Here is an 18,906-nt window from a genome sequence, read left to right as displayed (position 1 = left end):
CTCCTGAGAACAACGCAGCATCTTTGATGTTGATGTCACACTGATTGAGGTCTTTGTCATAGAAGATCAGGTTTCCCTCCAGCAGCTGATCAAAAGCCAGTCTTCCTAGAGACTCAATCAGCTTCCTGTTCTCTGGACTCCAGATTGATTTTGTCTTTTTTCCTCTATCATACTTTTCCTCCTTGATTTTCAGTTGAACCTTCAGGAACTCTATGTACATCTCAGTCAGGGTCTTGGGCAGATCTCCTCCCTCTCTGGTCTCCATCAGATTCTCCAGAACTTTAGCAGTGATCCAGCAGAAAACTGGGATGTGACACATGATGTGGAGAGTTTTTGATTTCTGGATGTGGGAGATGATCCTGTTGGCCTTCACTTCATCATTTATGAATCTCTTCCTGAAGTATTCCTCCTTCTGGGGGTCAGTGAACCCTCTGACCTCTGTCACCATGTCAACAAACTTTGCTGGGATCTGATTGGCTGCTGCAGGTCGTGTGGTTATCCAGAGGAGAGCAGAAGGAAACAGTGTTCCCCTGATGATGTTTGTCAGCAGAACATCCAGTGATCTGGACTCTGTAACATCAGTCAGGAACGGATTGTTGTTGAAATTCAGATCAAGTCGACTTTCATCCAGACCATCAAAGATGAACAGAACCTGAAATGTTTCAAAGCTGCTGATTTCTTTGGTTTTAGTGAAGAATTTATGAATCAGTTCTAATAAACTGAACTTTTCTTCTTTCAACACATTCAGCTCTTTGAAAGTGAATGGAAATATGAAATCAATGTTCTGGTTGGTTTTGCCTTCAGCCCAGTCCAGAGTGAACTTCTGTGTTAACAGTGTTTTCCCAATGCCAGCCACTCCCATGGTCATCATTGTTCTGATTGGTTGATTTCTTCCAGGTGGGGTTTTAAAGATGTTTTCTCTTCTGATTGTTTCTTGTTTCCTGGATGCTGTTTCAATGTGTCTGACCTCATGTTCCTGGTTGACCTCTCTAGTTAACCCCTCTGTGATGTGGAGCTCTGTGTAGATCTGGTTCAGAACGGTTTTATTTCTATGTTCAGCGACGCCTTCAGAGAGACTCTGGAACTTCGTCTTCAGAAACTCTTTAAGGTCAGGCTGATACTGAGCAACAATATCTGAAAAAACAAAGAAAAACAAACAAAATAAAAACAATTTGCAATATTCTAACAAGTAACTGGACTAATAAAGTGTCCAGTTTGGTTCTTCTACATAAACTATGAAGGAAACATAATTCAATAACTAGAGAAAACTCAATGAAAGTTATTCCAACGTCAGTCTCAGGGCCGGCCCAAGGCAAAAGCAAACTAAGCAGCCACTTAGGGCCCCGGGGCCACCAAGGGGCCCCTCAGTGAAGCTGATTTTTTTAAAACAATGATTTCTATGTCATCACAACAACAAAAACACACAATTTCAACATGAAGTGATTTGTTTTTCCAATATTTTTGATAATGTAGAAATCATTATTTTATAGACAAAAGAAAAAAAGAAATTGCTCTTGAAGACCCCTGGTGGTCGCGGTAGGTACTGCACACTTCACCGGTAACATGAGCTGCTGTGCAGAGTGGATCCAAACGTCCAAAGCTCCGGTCAGAAGATAAGTTGGCAAAACAATGTCTCATAAAATGACTTATCCTTCAGGGAGAAAGAAAAGAAGATTCACTTGTTATAAATTTAATTCTTCATCTTTTGGAGTTATGCTTAAGAGAAATTAATTTAATCAAAGAATGTCATGAATACGTGTGTAGGGCTGCACCGATTGCAGTTTTCTGGCCGATTACCAATCTTTAAAAAACCTGACCTGCCCATATTGATTTTGGCCGATAACATTTTTTTTGTCTGAAATTTAGCTAAATACAGGAAGAAAGTCAGTGAGTTGGCAACAGTGGAGTGAATATTGTTAACTGTAAACATTCAGACACGACCTGGTGGGCCGATCTGTCAGTCAAACCTCTGACTACAGAGCAGAAGAAGATCGAGGCCGATTTTTAAAACTTTGCTGACGAAAATAAGATCAGGGGATAAGATGGGCTTCACATGTAAGTATTAGCAGATCACAATCTTCCAAAATTAAGGAAATCGGTGCCCAGAAATCGACTGGCCTATAAATGTATCCTATATTATACATGCATAAGATATAATGTAAACAGCACTGTCAGAGATGCAATAAGTTTATAGCAGGTGAGCGAATGATCTAATATTCTAACTGTTGATTGCAGTTAGTCGACATTGTTAGCAGAAACAAAGGGCCCCATGGAGGCTTGGGCCGGCCCTGGTCAGTCTACAGTCTGTAATCTTCTTTTGTCAACCACTAAAACCTTCAGGATGCAGCTCCAATTGAGTGAACTGGAAACTCAGTTCCTATCTGACTGTGAAGTGTCTGCAGTATTAGCAGTACATGATGCTTTGACCATCATGCACTGGTGGTCAACAAACAATCTTCATAGTTAGATTGTTTGGTTACCATAGCAAATATCTGATGCGTTTTTAATGAGTGCCACAGTAGATCACATTAAAGATGCTCAAAGTAGTGAGAAAATACGTGGAATTGTCCTTTAGTCATTTCACAAATTGGATTCTCAAATTTTCCAGCAGAACCTTAAAGGCCTGGTGTAATAACCAATGAAAGTAGAACAAAAATCCTTTTCAAGGTCAGAATAACCATGTTGGCAGCTGGGCAATTTGCTGACCTATAACCTTTGCCACCTCTCTTTTTTTATTTTATTATACACTTTATTTCTGTTATGCTAATCGTAACGTTAATATCAATCAATACCCGATTGCTGCTCTCCTTTCTGCTATTTCATTCCCCTCAACATCATAATGTGCTGAAACACAAATAACATTATCTGTAGAAATAATCAAATTGATTCTATGAAGTGTTTGTTTTATTTAGAGCTGATGACACGTTATGCTGCAACATGACCCTTCAGAGTAAGAGTCTTCACTTATAATTTTAAAAACAAAGTAAAAAGTCAAATTTATACATTTATCTTGTGTCCATTTTTTGAACAGCCTCAAATTAAATGAGGACTTTATTAAGCCCAGTTACCAAGACATAAGTTCCAGTTACACCAGCTGGATTCAGTTGAAACAACTGACCACAAAAACACTTTTAAACCTTAAATTTCCAAATATCAACTAAAGACGTGGATCTGGTTCCACAGAGACGATAGAATGAAGTTCTGATTGGAGATGTTCAGTCTCACCTGGAGCACAGCTGCTCTGATTGGCTGTCAGAGGTCCAGATCCTGTTCTGGGTTGTTTCCCATACTGGGGGCAGCTGGTCAAGACCGGATCCATCAGAACATTCTGAGACAAACCACAGCAGGATGGAGGCTCCTCCTCACCAAAGCTGCTCCTGTGAAGACATTTCTTCATCACTGAAATAGTTCACTAGCAACAGGCTGGAGCTGAAGATGTTCATGAAGGTCCACAATAAACAAGGGACCAGAAACTGGGTCAGAACAGAACCTCAGAACATCAATGATCTCTGGTTTTTAGTACTTCATTGAATTATATTTGGTATCATGACTGATGCCAGTGTTCCCAGTCTGGAAGATGCTGGGTTTCACTGCTTCAGTGGGTTTACAGACAATCTGAATTGTTGCTCTTCACAAGTTTGGTTGTTTTTGTTTTCATGCAACATTTTAATCCATATTAATTCATTCAGACTTTCATTTAAACTCTACTGATTTACTGACCAACATCCTTCATGTCCAACTTTAAATTAATAAGTAAGAAAATTAAGTTACTGTTTATTAAAACACTGAGATCAACCAGTTAATATCATTTAGATTTTATCTCTATAAAATCACATCAATCAGTTAGAAACTGGTTTCTTACTTTCTGTCTGAGGGTCCAGGTTCATTACTGAAGTCTGGATTGTTTACTTTGGACCAATCACTCCTCATAGATGGACTGGTGGGTCCTGGAGGTTCTGCTCTGTCCTTTTTCAGATCCAGATCTTCCATCTTCTGGCCTTTTGGAGAGAGAAACCAGAACCAGTCAGTCCCAGTGATCCAGTTCCAGTAACTGTCCTGTGAAGCAGAAAGCTGGTTCCCATCATGTGTTCAGAGGATCAGAGTGAATCAGGTGAATGAATGAGTGAACATTTCCTATGAACTAGTGAACTTATTTAGCTCCCACAGTGGACTTGAACGCATCATGACTCTATTGTATCTCTCTATGGAGGGAGTTGGTGTGCAGAAGGTTCTGAGGGAGCAGCAGCTCAGGTCGGGTCCACAGCTCTCCTCCAGACAGAACCGGGACCAGCTGGGGTCTCAGCAACATGTCAGCCTCTGTGTGCAGCTCCACAGGATTTCCTCTCAGCTAAAGAGTCACAAAGCAGCTTTCAGGGACCACAGCATCCAGCTGAGGTACCAGCTGGAGCCACTGCAAGGAATCCTGGGTAAACAGCTGCTTCAATAGGGGGATGAAGCCCCCAAAGACTCAGCGAGGCCTGAAACATATTTAGTCTATTGATCTGTCTCAGAATAGAAATTCAATAAAAAGAGGGACATTAATGAAACATTTTTAGCTAGAAACTGAAGTGTTAATAGTTTCTTACCACTGATATAAAATGTGTTTAAATTATTATTATTGCTACATTTAAAGATATTATAAAGATCTTTTAGGGGTGCACCATTGCAGTTTTCTGGCCGATCGCCAATCTTTAAAAAGCGTGACCTCCCGATTCTGATTTTAGCCAGAAGCAAATTCTTTTGTTGAGCTGGCAACTGGTTCTGGATCAGTCAGTCTGGATCTGGATGCATTTTTCTAGCAGCGCTTTGAGAGACAAAGAGTTTCTTCCTGCTGTAAGGAGCAACAAGAGGAAAACCTGGAAAAAGACCAAACTCAGTGAGGAGGAAGAGAGGAAATCCGTGGACTGCTTAAAGCTGGTTCTGATCCGCAGACAAGAAAACATCAGTTTCTGATGAACCCCAGACTGATGAGGGACGGAGTGATGCGTTTCACTTCCTGCTGATTTCAACAAGCAGAGAAACTATTTACAATGTTTCTCTGCTCTACACATTTATTGCTGCTGACACCAAACAATGTAAACCGAGCGGCAGGAACAGGAAGTTACTCTGGAACAAAAATCTGACAGAGAATCAAACAGTTTTGACTTTTTTCTCAAGAGAAAGAGAAAAAAACTCACTGAGCTGCTGAGAAGTTTCACTAAAAAGTGATTTTACCTTCAACTCTGAGGGAGACTTGATTTAATTCACTCGTTCTTCAGAACTTCTCTTCTCTTCCTGCTACCTGTGAAACATGAACCCGCATTCTGGTTTAAACAGCAAAATATTCTTAGAAAAACGTGGAGCGGGTTTGTTTCCACTTTACAAATAAATTTGTTGCATAATTTGGAATATTTCTTCCTACATTAATCACCGTGTGTGAAGTATCTGGTGTTGGATCATGAAAAACGTCAGTCTCTCCAGAAACAGAAGACTCTTTGTGTCTTAAAAGCCTCTCATCGGTCAGGAAAGCTCCAGAGAGCCGAGAGAGACACGGAGGGACCCGGAGCGGCAACACTTACCTCTGTTAACGAGTCAACGAGTTATTTCCATCCTGCGGCTCAAAATGGACGCTGTTCTGAAGGAGACCAAAGTTGGTTTCCCTTTCTTTTTTGACAGTCAGGTGACTTCTGTTTCCTTCAGCGTCTAGAATCAAAGTTTAATTCATCTGAATAAATATTAAAAGTTCAATTTGAGTTTACAGAGTGAAACAAAACTAGAATAAAGATAGAAAACTTGAACTTTTTCTGTTTTGCTGTTAGTGAAGCAGATTTGAATCTCAGCAGCTTTTTTCATGGATTCAGCAGAAAACCAGCAGAACAAACTATTTTTATTTTTGATGGTGGATTATGATCGCTCACTGCCCTCTGGTGGTGAGCTATCGTAACTACACATATTCATGTTGACTCAACCAGATCATTTGTTTAACTTAATTTATTCTCATTTGCACTTTTATCAGTTCAAGTAAAATCAATTTCAATGAATGTTGTTAAAGAGCCACTTCAGGGTTAATAAATGGAAAAGAAAATTAAATTTACTTCAGAAAAATCTTCTGAAAAAGATTAACTTTCGATAATTTTGAGAATCAAGGCCTGAAAAAATACAAAAATGAAAATGTGCTGAGATCAGAGCGGGATGAACATATCTAATAGAGAAAAATTAAATATAAAAAGTTAAAATATAACTAGTTAGTATTACTTAGTGTATTAGTTAATTGTATGACTGAATTAATCTGTGAATAAACTTATTAAACATAAAATAATATTATGTTGCTGCTGTTAATTTAATTTTAATACTTTTATATGTTTGAAATGACTATCTAGGAAATAGAAAATTATATAGTGCTGGTTGAAAACCTCAGCAGAATTTAATTTGGTGCTTTTGAATAAACATTTCAGGGAGGAAAAGGGAAAACTAAAACGTATTATTTAATATGAAAGCTAACCGAAAATATTCACTCATTTCTGTAACTCTTAATGTGAAAGTACCTAACGGAAGTGAATATTGTATGTAAATTCTCTAGCTTATTAGAGTAGCTGTAGTTACCATCTGAGTCCACCAGAGGGCAATAACCGCCCTGCTCTGAGAGAAGTTCAGTTTGTTTGTTCTTCATCAATCTTCTGAATGTTTCAAGGATAATTTAATCGATCACAAATATTCTCCTAAATTCTAACCGCAGGCTTAGAGTCTAAACCAGAGTTTAGAGCTTCAGCTCTGATGGGACTGGGAGCCAAAACTCCTCTGAAACTGCTGCCAGACTCTGTTAGCATCGCTACCTCCGTTAAGAGTCTCTGCGGGCTGTTTTCAACTACGTGGAGCTCCTTCTAGTTCATACTGACCGATAAAACACTGATTGCATGTTAAAGTAGGCAGAAGAGTTAATATTAACATTAAATTATTTATTTTAAAAGTAATATTTATAATGAGAATGGTATAAACTTGATCAACTTAACAGAAGTCAGAAACCAGCTGCAGCTCTATAAACTCACCTCTACATTCAGAGCGGGATATTTCCACCCTCTAGTGACCATAGTGGGAACCACAGCACTGACAATGCTGCATTATTTATATTTAATATCCACTTCTCCACTTTCTATAGAGAAAAACTAACAATCTTCCTCAGTTATATCCACCGTTTTCCGACTCAAATATTATTTCAGAAATATTTTATACCACTGTTCTATGTTATATTTGTAATAAAGAGTTTTAAATCATAAAACATAGCTGCTGTGTTAAACTATTTACAGGACGTTTATGTGACACTTATTTAACGGCATTAAAATATGCTGACTTGATAAATGTGAACATTGAAACAAATATAATCAATACATCCTGCTGAAAAATGTACTTGAAGAATGTCTGTAGTTACGGAAGTTCACCACCAGAGGGCAGTAAATCTGATCAACGTTATACTTTTCATAAAACAGTTTCTAATAACTACAGCTTTATTGACTTTATTCTGTAGATAGTAATCTGCAGAATTAAGTCAGGATCCATACGTGTTGAACTGGAGAGTACTTATTAAAATAACTCAAAACGCAAAGTAAATAACAGCAATTTAGAAACAGTAATGGCAGATGGAATTGTAGTTACCTTAAAAAAACAGAAGTTACATTTTATTCAGTTAAAATCCTTACAAAAATATTAACTGTGGGTAATTTTGAGAATCACAGCGTGGAAAAACTATAAACATTACAAAAAACATTAATTAGTGGTAAAAGTCAACCAGCTGAGATAAAACAAGCTAGAGGGAAAAAATAAATATATAATATTAGAACTGAAAACTCAAAGAAGCTTTTAAAAATATTTTAGCATTGTCGTAAACAAGATTATTTACATTTTTGGGTTTCTTTTTAACAAGTTACTCACTCTATACTGCCCTTTTGTGGTGACTCACTGTAACTACACACTAAAGTCATTCAGACGAGCTAAATGATAAAATTGAATAATGATAAAACTTTGAACGATTATTAGTGAACTTAAAGACAGACGTTGCTGTCCAGCATCAGAGTTTAGATCCACAGTTGCTGATAATCAGCTTGTATGTAAAACAAGCTGCTGCTGGAGTCTGTTAGCATCGCTAGCTCCGCTCAGAGTCTCTGCGGGATGTTTTCAACTCTGTGGAGCTGCTTCTAGTTCACACTGACAGAGAAAACATTTAAATGAACCCAGGAGTAGAATCTGCCTTCATTTATCTCACCGGGAACCAGTTATCCCACTGGTTTGAAGCTGGAAACCAGCTAGCATCCAAGCTAAAGACTCGCACCATTCCCAGCAGCGAGTCCTTCTTTTTATTGGTAACCATGACTACCACCAACCAGTAGGGATTGCGAACTTGGTAATTGCAACTACAATAAAGTTGGAAAAAATACAAATACGTTTTCTGTGAGATCTTTCAAAATAAAACACCAGGAAGTAAAATAACGACTGTTAAAGTTTGAAGCAGCTTAACTAAGAAGCTTGGAAGAAAAATATTATCGATTAATTTAATGCATTTTATCTAAACATCTTCAGTATAAATAATGCAAAAATAAGCTGCTGACTTAAATTAAAAGCTTAAAAATTCTCAGATAAACTGAAATGATCCATCTAATCCATCCGTCTCTCGTCCCCATCTGTCTCCGTCTGTCTCCTCCTCATCTGTCTCCTCCAGGCTCCATCTGTCTCTCATCCCCGTCTGTCTCATGATAGTTCACCACCAGTGAACTTAACTTAACCATGTCAGTAATAATCTATATAGTTCATACTTATATGTTATTAGAGATGGAGAATAATTATGTAAATAACTTAGACACAAAGTGAACAACAATTACTTAGAAAGTAATATTTTCTATTACTCTAGATGGAAATTTAGCTGAAAAAACATTACATTTTATTCTGTAAAACTCCCAGAAATACACACTAAAATCCTTTATGCTAGTTTCATATTAAATCTATGAGCGATTATTAATTTCCTTTGTCCTTTATACTAGTTTAATAATAAATTGATGAGTGATTATCAGTGAACTGAAGGACAGTCGCTGCTATTCAGCATCAGAGTTTAAATCTGCAGCTGCTGATAATCAGTTTGTGGAAAAACAAGTTGCTGCTGCTGCTGGAGTCTGTTAGCATCGCTAGCTCCGCTCAGAGTCTCTGCGAGCAAACAGATTATTTAACTTTTATTTTTATTTTTTGGACGAGACTCGCTCTCTACCGCCTTCTCGTGGTCACACACTGTAACTACACACTAAAATCCTTTATGCTAGTTTCATATTAAATCTCGGAGCAATTATTAATTTCATTTGCCCTTTATACGATATAAATGATGTAATTGGGCCCCGAAGCCAATTTATCATAATTATTCTGTTTTCCAGAAAACAAAATCATAAATATATATAGATGAGTTATCTGTATGTAAATATCACATCTATGTATTAAATCAGCTGCCAGTCTATTAGACAGACCATAGTAATATTAATATTTATAATAAGAAAGATATAAACGTGATCAACTTAACAGAAATCAGAAACCAGCTGCAGCTCTTCAAACTCACCTCTATATTCAGAGCGGGGAATTGTCATACAGGAAGAATGGATGATACATATGATTATGAATGAATCTTACCTGTAAGATTGGCGGTATCCTTTCTACCTGCATGGTGAAGAGCATTAAACAATAATTAATACTTTATATCTCTCAGTATCTTATCCTTTCATCTCTAATGATATAAAAAAAAAGTTGTCCAAATAATGAATTTTAATTTAAAAAAATCATTTAGGGTTTTAGTCTCATTTGCACATAAAGATACACAAATCCAAATTACTAGTTATGTGTGAATTTAAAAAATGAACCTCAATTTGTGCCTCGGCTCCTTTGGCATAGGTGTGGTCATCAGCACACAGTCTGTAAAAATACAGATTTGTTCTAAGTGAAAGATGAATGCAAGTCCAAATAACATCAAAACTGCTTCAACCCTTTTAATTCTTCTATCCTGATTTTCTTTCAGACTTAAAAAAAATTAAGCATAGAACAAAAGTACACTGTGAATGGACATAATACAAATTCTATGACTTAAAACAACAAAGTGATGAATTTTAGCTACAGCTTACCTCACATTTTGCCTCTCATCAACTTTTTTCCGCTTTCTCTCCTTTTGTAGTTCTTCTCTGGACCTTTTAAAAAGGACAAATTGAAGGTTTTCTTAAAAAACTGACAGATGTGTAACATGACGTGGTACAGTGCACCATTGTTCTTACCTCGCAGGAAAGTTTCTCAAGAGAGAGAGACACCACCATCTCCGTATTGTCATCATATCATCCTGTGGACATCACAGGTTCACATTTAATGAAATCTCCAACAGAAAGCATCGACTCTCATCTGTTTCCTTACCTCGCCAAAATCAAATGATGCTCCCGTCACAAAGTACAGTGCATACTGTTGAGAAAAATGGGATTATTACGTCTATACAAATCATACAAAGATATGGTGGGTGGAGGCGGATGTTACCATGACTACAAACATCCCGCAGTTGTTGGACAGTCCTTGTTTAGACAATCCCTATGGTGTTTAAGAGAAAATTCAAGAAGGCGGAAGAAAATTAATGTGTCAATATTATAACAATTAAATTGAGGTAAAGGACAACAGCCTTACCCACAGTACTGATTATAAACATTTAAAGCAGGAATGGTTGGAAATAAGCAGCCTTGAAGTTCTATAGAACCACAAGTGTTCCATCAGAACATCTCACCTTAACATCATTGCCAACAAATTCTGTCCATGGTTCAGATGACATCTGATGACAGACTTCTCTGGTGATATGAATTGTTTTAAAATTATAAAGGGCATATTTCACAACATAAAAATTATAAACATGTATGAGAATGAAAGACAGATGTGAGACAGAACGGTCTCTTGGTGGTCCAGCTTTAACCCATGTCTTGTTTAAAAAGAAACAAGAGTGCTTAGAAAATGTTTGTCTCGGATTTCAGCCATTAAAATGTTTTTCACAAATTCAATTTGGATATTTACTCTTAAATAAATATGAAGATTAATGCTGAACCTTTGCCTCCGTGGAACAATGGAACAACATACTGAACACATGCCACTTTCAAACTTATTCCTATAAAACCTCAATGTTTTGATGAGGTTTTCATCTGTGAAGCCACTGATAGATTCAAGGAAGAAAATCTCCCTATGCTTAGGTTTCAGAATCTGAACAAATATGTCACACTGACGATGAACACAACCGCAGAGTAATAAATGAATTAGACAAGTGTCAAGAAATGCAGTCAATATCAAATAAGTGTTGTACTAACGCATAGTGTCCAATGTCCAGGACGCCACACAGGAATCAGAACCCAGTCCAGATCTTGTGCCTTCAGATTCCAATTAAATCACAAAATTAATATATTGTGGTGAATCTGACATCCAAAGCTGAAAATAAATGTACCAAAAATATGTACTGGTAGGTGTAGAGCTGGGTCAAGAGAAAGAGGTGGAAACCAGGCGTGGACTACATGACTGTTCCCTGCAAAAACCTTGATGCCCTGGAGAAATAATACAAACAAAAGGAACAATGAAGAGGTTCAGAGGAAAGGGATACTTTTTTTGTCATCTATGTTTAATTCACATCCTAAGACATGCCTGATATTCTTTGTCATTTCCATATTTATGATATTTACTCATTCAGTATTTATATGACTCCAAACTTTAAAATATCATGAAACAAATGTAGATTCCATAAATTTACAGACCTTGTCGCTGCACATTCTTTCAACAGCTTTCAGACAGGAGTTCAGAATCTTTGAAGAATTGTAGAAATCATATTTTTACAACATAAAAAAACATTAACACTCATATGGCTTGAAATATATTTAAACTCACCTCCCCATTGATGTCTTGCGATAACCCAAGAGTGAACATATCTCTTCTAGTGAGGACCTGCCCATCAACACAAGCAACATTTTCACCTGGATCTCTGGTTTGGTCTAATACTTGAGTAAGCTTAGGAAAGAAAAATTGAAGATAAATACATTTGTGTTAACTTCATTTTTCACAATATTATGCATTCCTCAAGTATGTGTACTGATATGTACAACTTATGTCTTTATACTGCTTGTTTGTGGAAATTTCACTTTTTACAACATGACTGATTTCTCCAATAGAAAACTATTGGGATTACTATTGTGCAGTGTGATTTGTTATAAACAAATATTGAAACACATGTCCATTTCTGGACTACTGACAATTAATACAAAAACCCCAGAAAGAAATATTAAAAAGACAAACACAAAGCAAAATTGATATACATATACATTGAGAAACATTTACCAAAGTCATTTCTGTAGTATTAGGCTGTTGACTCCAGGTGGATTTATTTGCTTCAGTTGTTTTTAAGCTTGCCAAAGAGTCAGCAGGAGGACATTGGTGAGTTTGAACAACGCTGGCTTCCAAGCTGCAAGCATGTTGCTGGTTTTTCTCACAGCCTTTATCAACAGAAACAATCCTACATTAATATATATATATATATATATATATATATATATATATATATATATACTACTACAACAATAACACTGAAGTTGAGTATTACCCATCATTATGCATCCATTTTGGTCTAGGACCAATGTTGCATGTGGCCCAGCAACTTTCAGAATTTCTTGTTTGGTTTTTGTGTTCTTCCGAAGGTTGAAATGGTGGAGGATGTTTCTTTGCAGAAAGATGTGTGTGGATGGGGTGAGCATATTGAGGAAGTAGTTGTTCTTCCTCATGCCTGCAAATAGTTGCTCTGCACACTGACTGTTTAATCTTCCTACAAGTTCCGGAACAATCTCAATCCGCCGCAAGACATCCTTGTCGTCCTTGCTATTGCCTTGGTGGAAAACATCACTGAGACAATAGTGCTCTACTGAGCCAATAACAGGATGTCCTCCCTTGTCTTCAGGTTCTTTCCTGTGCTTCAACCATGGCAAGTTTACAGCAAGGTTTTTCTCAGTAGCTTGTCTTATGTTTTCAGGTGTGGGGTCAACCAATCTACCTTCGTTGATGGTAAATGGTGTATCCTCTGCGCACCTATTCCTTAGATGACTTACAAATCCCCTGGGGTAGTCATACACTGTAATATTTGGAAAAAACTTCCAGGATAAAAGAAGGTCTGCAAAGTCTCTGGGGCTCTCCGCTCTCAGGTTAAACTTTACAGAATAAATAACGCCACAGGGACAAGTGATTACAGCCCATCCACCTGAAACAACAAATCACATCCTTACATGTAAAGCATATTAACTTATGTGGCTCATTGTTGTTGTGTACTTAATTAAACTTCACAAAAGCATTGGCATTACTATGACAATGTGTTCTATTTTCAAAATAGCAGATAAACAAGGGATGGCTGTTTTTGGTCATTTAAATGTTCCTTAGCTCATACAGTTACAGTACTTTGGTATGGGTCAAATGACAACCAATTTAAAGTTTTCTGTTATAAGTTGCTGTCACACACTTACCAGAGGCGCCCCACACTTTATCAAAAACCTTGTTATATGTGACTCTAGAAGCCATTTTGTCCCATGAGCCGGAGCACAAGATCCATCTTAGAACCTCTGCTGTCAATTCCACATTGACTGCAGAGTTTCCTGATCTCAGGCAGCTTTAAAACAACACAAAATGTGAGTTATTTGTAATATTATTTAACCCTCCTGAAAGACCAACACAATCAGGAAATTCAATAAATAAATAAATATGAGAATACCTTGAGATTGAGAACCTCATCTGCAAGCCGCTCTTCTGTGAGAATCTGCTCTGCATCACTGTTAGAATCAGGCAAGTGGACTTTTTCACTCTCTGTGTTTATCAAAATGTCAGATCGTCTCGTCTGTGGTCCAATCCAGGGGGACCAGTTGTGATAAGTAGGTTTTACAACAAAGGATTCCTGCAGCCAGCTGAGAAATGCAATGGAGACAAGTAAATACAATTTTTGAGGCACACTAATGCATTGAATAACTTGGTGCACAAAATGTTTTCAATTTCTCTGTTGAATAGACACCAGACTTACGTGGATAAAGTCCACGGCTAATCACTTCCATAGTAAGTGCTTCCCAAAAAGAGCGTGCATTCACTTCACCATTATAGTGTTGAGGTGGGTTTGGTATTTCACCAACTTTAAAAATAAAACAAAAAACACAGGATTCCATTTTGTTTATTATGTTCATTTCAGATGAGTCTAGCATTTAGAATAACAGTATTTTCATACTTGCAGGTTTCAAATCTAAAAACCTACCTGGCATGCTGAAAACACCTTTCTTATGGAGATCCATGACAACAACTGCAGGATGATACCCACATGAAATGCATGCGTATTGGTAGTCATGGTCACTTAGACCTTCAAATGACAGATATGCCTGCAGGATCCGATCCTTGTTAGGAAAGGTCTCTCCTTCTGTGTATTTTATCATTTCGATTATGCGACTTACAGCAGTGTGAGTCTACGGAAAGAATTAGGACACATTTACAAAATCACAGTAATGAAGATGAAAAGTTCACAAATGTGTCTTTTACCATTTGTTGTAATGTGTAAAAATAATATTCATATTCTAAACAAGTATTAAAAACTACAACTAACCTGCAATGCATTCCTCAGTACCAGACACAAATGTACGGACAGCAGCAGGTGATCATTGAAGTTGTGGATGCCGTCTTCCCAGTCTTGATATCGGTAAACCATGGAACAGTTGGGGCAAGTCTTCCTGTATGTTGATATACCTACGAGAATATTAAAAAGATTATTAAGATCTTACGTCGACATGACGTAATAAAAATAGGATTAAAAAAAAAAAGTCTTATGGAAATAAAAATAAATCAGTACACTTGTAATCAGAGCAGAGTAGAGTAAATTACAAACCTTTGACTACTCCTGTCATAGTCAATATGTTGGCAGTGGAAGATACCAGCTGAGGGTCACCAAGCCTGGCGTGCTGTCCACATTCTGTGCATTCAGTCTCTGATGGGATCAGATGTTTGGGGAACCCATTGAGAGCCTTGGCATCTCTACTGCTGGTGACAAGACTGTCAGGAAGATCAGCAGGTATTTTCTTCTGGTTAATCAAATACTTGATTATCCTCTCTGCTGCTTCATCAGTGATGGAACGACTTTCCTCCTGACATTCTGATGCTGTTGTCCCACACATAACATCCTCCTCTGAAATCACTGCCTCTTTGAACATGTCTGGCATTTTTTCAAAGAGATGCCACTTTGCTGTAGCCTTGTGCGTACAGGACCTTTTGCCCTCTGTACATGCACAATGCCAGGTATTTTTTCCTTTGTCATAAGTGACAATCACCCTTCCAAGTCTGCTGAAAAACGACGTTTTAGGTTCAAAGACAGACACGTGAAATATTGTGTCTGTCCCACTGCCAAAAAGAAGAACTGAAAACGGTGAATTATTTGAAAACGCCTCCTGCTGATTATTTAATAGTTCTGCTTTTCTTTGAAGACTGAACCATAAGTTCTCAACCAGGATGTTGAGGGTAGTTTCCGACAAAGGTTCTTCTGACTCTGTGGCGCGTGGACAAAAGCGTAAAGATTGAATGTGTTCACACTCAAAAGGCAAAATCCCACTTCGCTTGGCAAACTGTGCATTCACATTACACCTGTCAAGCTCACATTCTGACCTGTGAAATTGTGACCAGGTGTTTTTTATTACATGTATAGGTCTTGATGGACCATAAAAGGATTTCTTAACAGCAAAAACACCTTTTTTGGCATCCACACACTGACTCCTTAAATGATGATTTTGTGAAATGAGGTCCACATTTTCCTGGTGGTTTCTTTTCAAATGAATACGAGATTCTTTTTTTCAGCGCAGATTGCACATTTCACATGTAATCATGTCTTCTGAGCGGACAGGTGCCTGTACTGCCTGGATGTTAGAGGCTGTTGGTTGGACAGGTGCCTGGGCTGATGCACAGCTGGACACCTTATGGAAAGTCATCGTGTGGTTAACCAAATGATTAACAAACCTGTCCCTTCTGTCAATAGTTGAAAAACAGTATGGGCAATGGAAGTGAGATGTGTCTCTACAAGGTAGGCCACATCTGAATATACGGAATTCTGCAGTAACAAAAAGAAATGAACAAAATTAAAAAACAACATCTACATACATTGCAGATATGTTTAAACAATATGTGGTTCATTCCCACTTTAAATAGAGCAAGGACACAACGTAATAGCTACTAAAATAAAAGAAAAAGGTTACTACACGTCTGGAAATATACAAATGATTGGTAGAAAAAAAGGCATGTTTGAATTAACCACTGTAGATTCTTTCACATTATTCTTAATTTTGAAGGATTTAACAATTAATTTTCTAAGTCACAATGGCTTCCAGAAACCAAATATATATTCTGCAAAACATTAATTGAAATTGTAAAAATGATATTGCTCAAACAGCCAAGGGCAGGTATTAACTAATTAGATTTACTCAATTACTCTGTAACTTATGACAAAATTAAAAAAATAAAATTAAAATTAGGGCTATTTTTAAATATCTTATACTCTTGAGTAAATTTTGTTGACATGCAACCTAATGCAAGTAACTTAACTGAATGAAGAACACATTTTAATCCATAAAAAAATAAAATGCGATACACAGAAAAATTTTATATTTGGTGTTGTCTAACCTTAATTTGTTGACTTGTATTAATATTTTTCATTTTTGGTTTTGAAATACCTAACAGTGCACATAACTTTTTATGAGCACCGTTTTATTCATGTCTGCTGAAATAAATATTACATCGCACATTATGATCAGTAAAACCAGTAAAACATTAATAATAGCCATTTCACCAAATACTTTCTTACTCTTACTTCTGTCATTTATTGCACAGTTACTTACTAAAAAATTATATTGAAGTACTGCTACTCGTCAGAGTATCACATCTGGGTACTACACCCACCTATGATGGCAGCTGTTAGTTTATAAAAAATATTACACTTTCCAGAAATTTAACATTGGTGTACAAAACATATTTAAAGAAAGATTAACCTTTAAAAAGAAAAGAAAAACACTAGAAAACTGGTAAGTATGTAAAACAATATTTTATATTTTTTTCAAGTGTAGTTTTACATACCGTTATGTTGAACCATAGCAGTTTGTGCTATGTGGTTCTGTACCTTGTACGACTCATCGGCACAGTATGAACAAAGGGGACAGTAATATTTCTTATTTATGCAATACGGGAGAATCTTCTCTCCGTTCCGAATGTTACAAATGGACAGGTGGATCTGTATAATGAAAATAAAAAACAAAGTTTGAGCACAAAAGACATTTCTCAATTAAAAATGTTATCTACTTTTCTATTTTTATCTAGTGGTACCCTGCAGGATAATAATTAGCTGTGCTACATGCTAAAATTAGCCTTCGCCTGTATGAATTACGAATTTCACTAGTTTACAGCTGTTAATTATATTTTCAACCTAATCTAGAAAAGCGTATTAATTTACTATGTGAAAAAAATTTTAAGAAGGTAAAATTACCTTTTGTTGATTTTGTGGGTTTTGCATTATGGATCGTGTGCCGAACACCAGTGCAAAAACTTTTCAAACTTCTTTCTTTCTTCTTCCTTTCCTCTTAACCCCGCGTCTTTAAGGCATTTATACTAGTGATTATGAAAATAGCGCCCCCTTCATTTCCGGAATGCAATAGTCCCATTTCCAAATAAGGTATGGGACTGACGGAGAGGTCCGTCCCCGCCCCTTTCTGTTTGCTGCGCGAGGTCCTTCTCGTTCACGCTGACAGATAAAACACTGACTTCATGTTAAAGTAGAAAGAAGATTTAAGAAATAAAACAGCAGAAACACGAAGAGAGCATCAAGGGCTTCATTAGCCTATCAGGAGCGGGAAACTAGCTAACTATTAACGCAGCCTTCTGCCCCCTAGTGGACTCAGTATGTAAATACAACCAGAGTAAAGCTAGAGAACTGATATGTGAATAGTACTTCCTTTGGATTCTTTCAAAGTAAAACAAAATTAACTCAATTGTCCCGCAATTACATTTTAGCTTGTTAGTTTATTATATTATCAGAAAGCATGAGTGTGTAATTTTCTTAGGATATGATATACATTATAAGTTGGACTCTGAAGGAAAATTATCGTAAGTTTTCTGCTTTCCAGACAAAAAAAAGAGAATAATTATGTAAATAACTTAGACACAAAGTGAACAACAATTACTTAGAAAGGAATATTTTCTATTACTCTAGATGGAAATTTAGCTGAAAAAACATTACATTTTATTCTGTAAAACTCCCAGAAATACACACTAAAATCCTTTATGCTAGTTTCATATTAAATCTATGAGTGATTATTAATTTCCTTTGTCCTTTATACTAGTTTAATAATAAATTGATGAGTGATTATCAGTGAACTGAAGGACAGTCGCTGCTATTCAGCATAAGAGTTTAAATCTGCAGCTGCTGATAATCAGTTTGTGGAAAAACAAGTTGCTGCTGCTGCTGGAGTCTGTTAGCATCGCTAGCTCCGCTCAGAGTCTCTGCGAGCAAACAGATTATTTAACTTTTATTTTTATTTTTTGGACGAGACTCGCTCTCTACCTCTTTCTCGTGGTCACACACTGTAACTACACACTAAAATCCTTTATGCTAGTTTCATATTAAATCTCGGAGCAATTATTAATTTCCTTTGCCCTTTATACGATATGATGTAATTGGGCCCCGAAGCCAATTTATCATAATTATTCTGTTTTCCAGAAAACAAAATCATAAATATATATGGATGAGTTATCTGTATGTAAATATCACATCTATGTATTAAATCAGCTGCCAGTCCATTAGACATACCATAGTAATATTAATATTTATAATGAGAAAGATATAAACGTGAT

General features: G+C 36.7%; 2 protein-coding genes and 1 long non-coding RNA gene across 3 annotated transcripts in view; all 3 read right to left on the bottom strand.

Moving 5' to 3' along the window:
- The window catches only part of LOC122827329 (NLR family CARD domain-containing protein 3-like), a 138,683-nt gene extending 133,131 nt beyond the window's left edge, over positions 1–5,552 (bottom strand). Inside the window, exons 1-2 of the mRNA XM_044110137.1 lie at positions 5,411–5,552; positions 5,215–5,281 (exon numbers count right to left, since the gene is read on the bottom strand). The gene's annotated coding sequence lies outside the window, so the exon portion shown is untranslated. The remainder of the gene's footprint in view (positions 1–5,214; positions 5,282–5,410) is intronic.
- LOC122827331 (NLR family CARD domain-containing protein 3-like) overlaps positions 1–18,906 on the bottom strand; it is a 400,427-nt gene that overhangs the window by 138,079 nt on the left and 243,442 nt on the right. The gene's annotated exons all lie outside the window — the stretch shown is intronic.
- LOC122827347 lies at positions 9,899–10,842 on the bottom strand. The gene is made up of 5 exons (XR_006370035.1): positions 10,763–10,842; positions 10,405–10,449; positions 10,272–10,333; positions 10,125–10,179; positions 9,899–9,918 (listed from the first exon to the last, which is right to left on the bottom strand). It is a non-coding gene; the product is annotated as an uncharacterized LOC122827347 (long non-coding RNA).

The sequence above is a fragment of the Gambusia affinis genome, linkage group LG24 (assembly GCF_019740435.1).
Source record: "Gambusia affinis linkage group LG24, SWU_Gaff_1.0, whole genome shotgun sequence".
In the NCBI taxonomy this organism is placed as follows: domain Eukaryota; kingdom Metazoa; phylum Chordata; class Actinopteri; order Cyprinodontiformes; family Poeciliidae; genus Gambusia; species Gambusia affinis.
The sequence above is the reverse complement of the archived record's forward strand: the minus strand, read 5'-3'. Positions and strand labels throughout refer to the sequence as shown.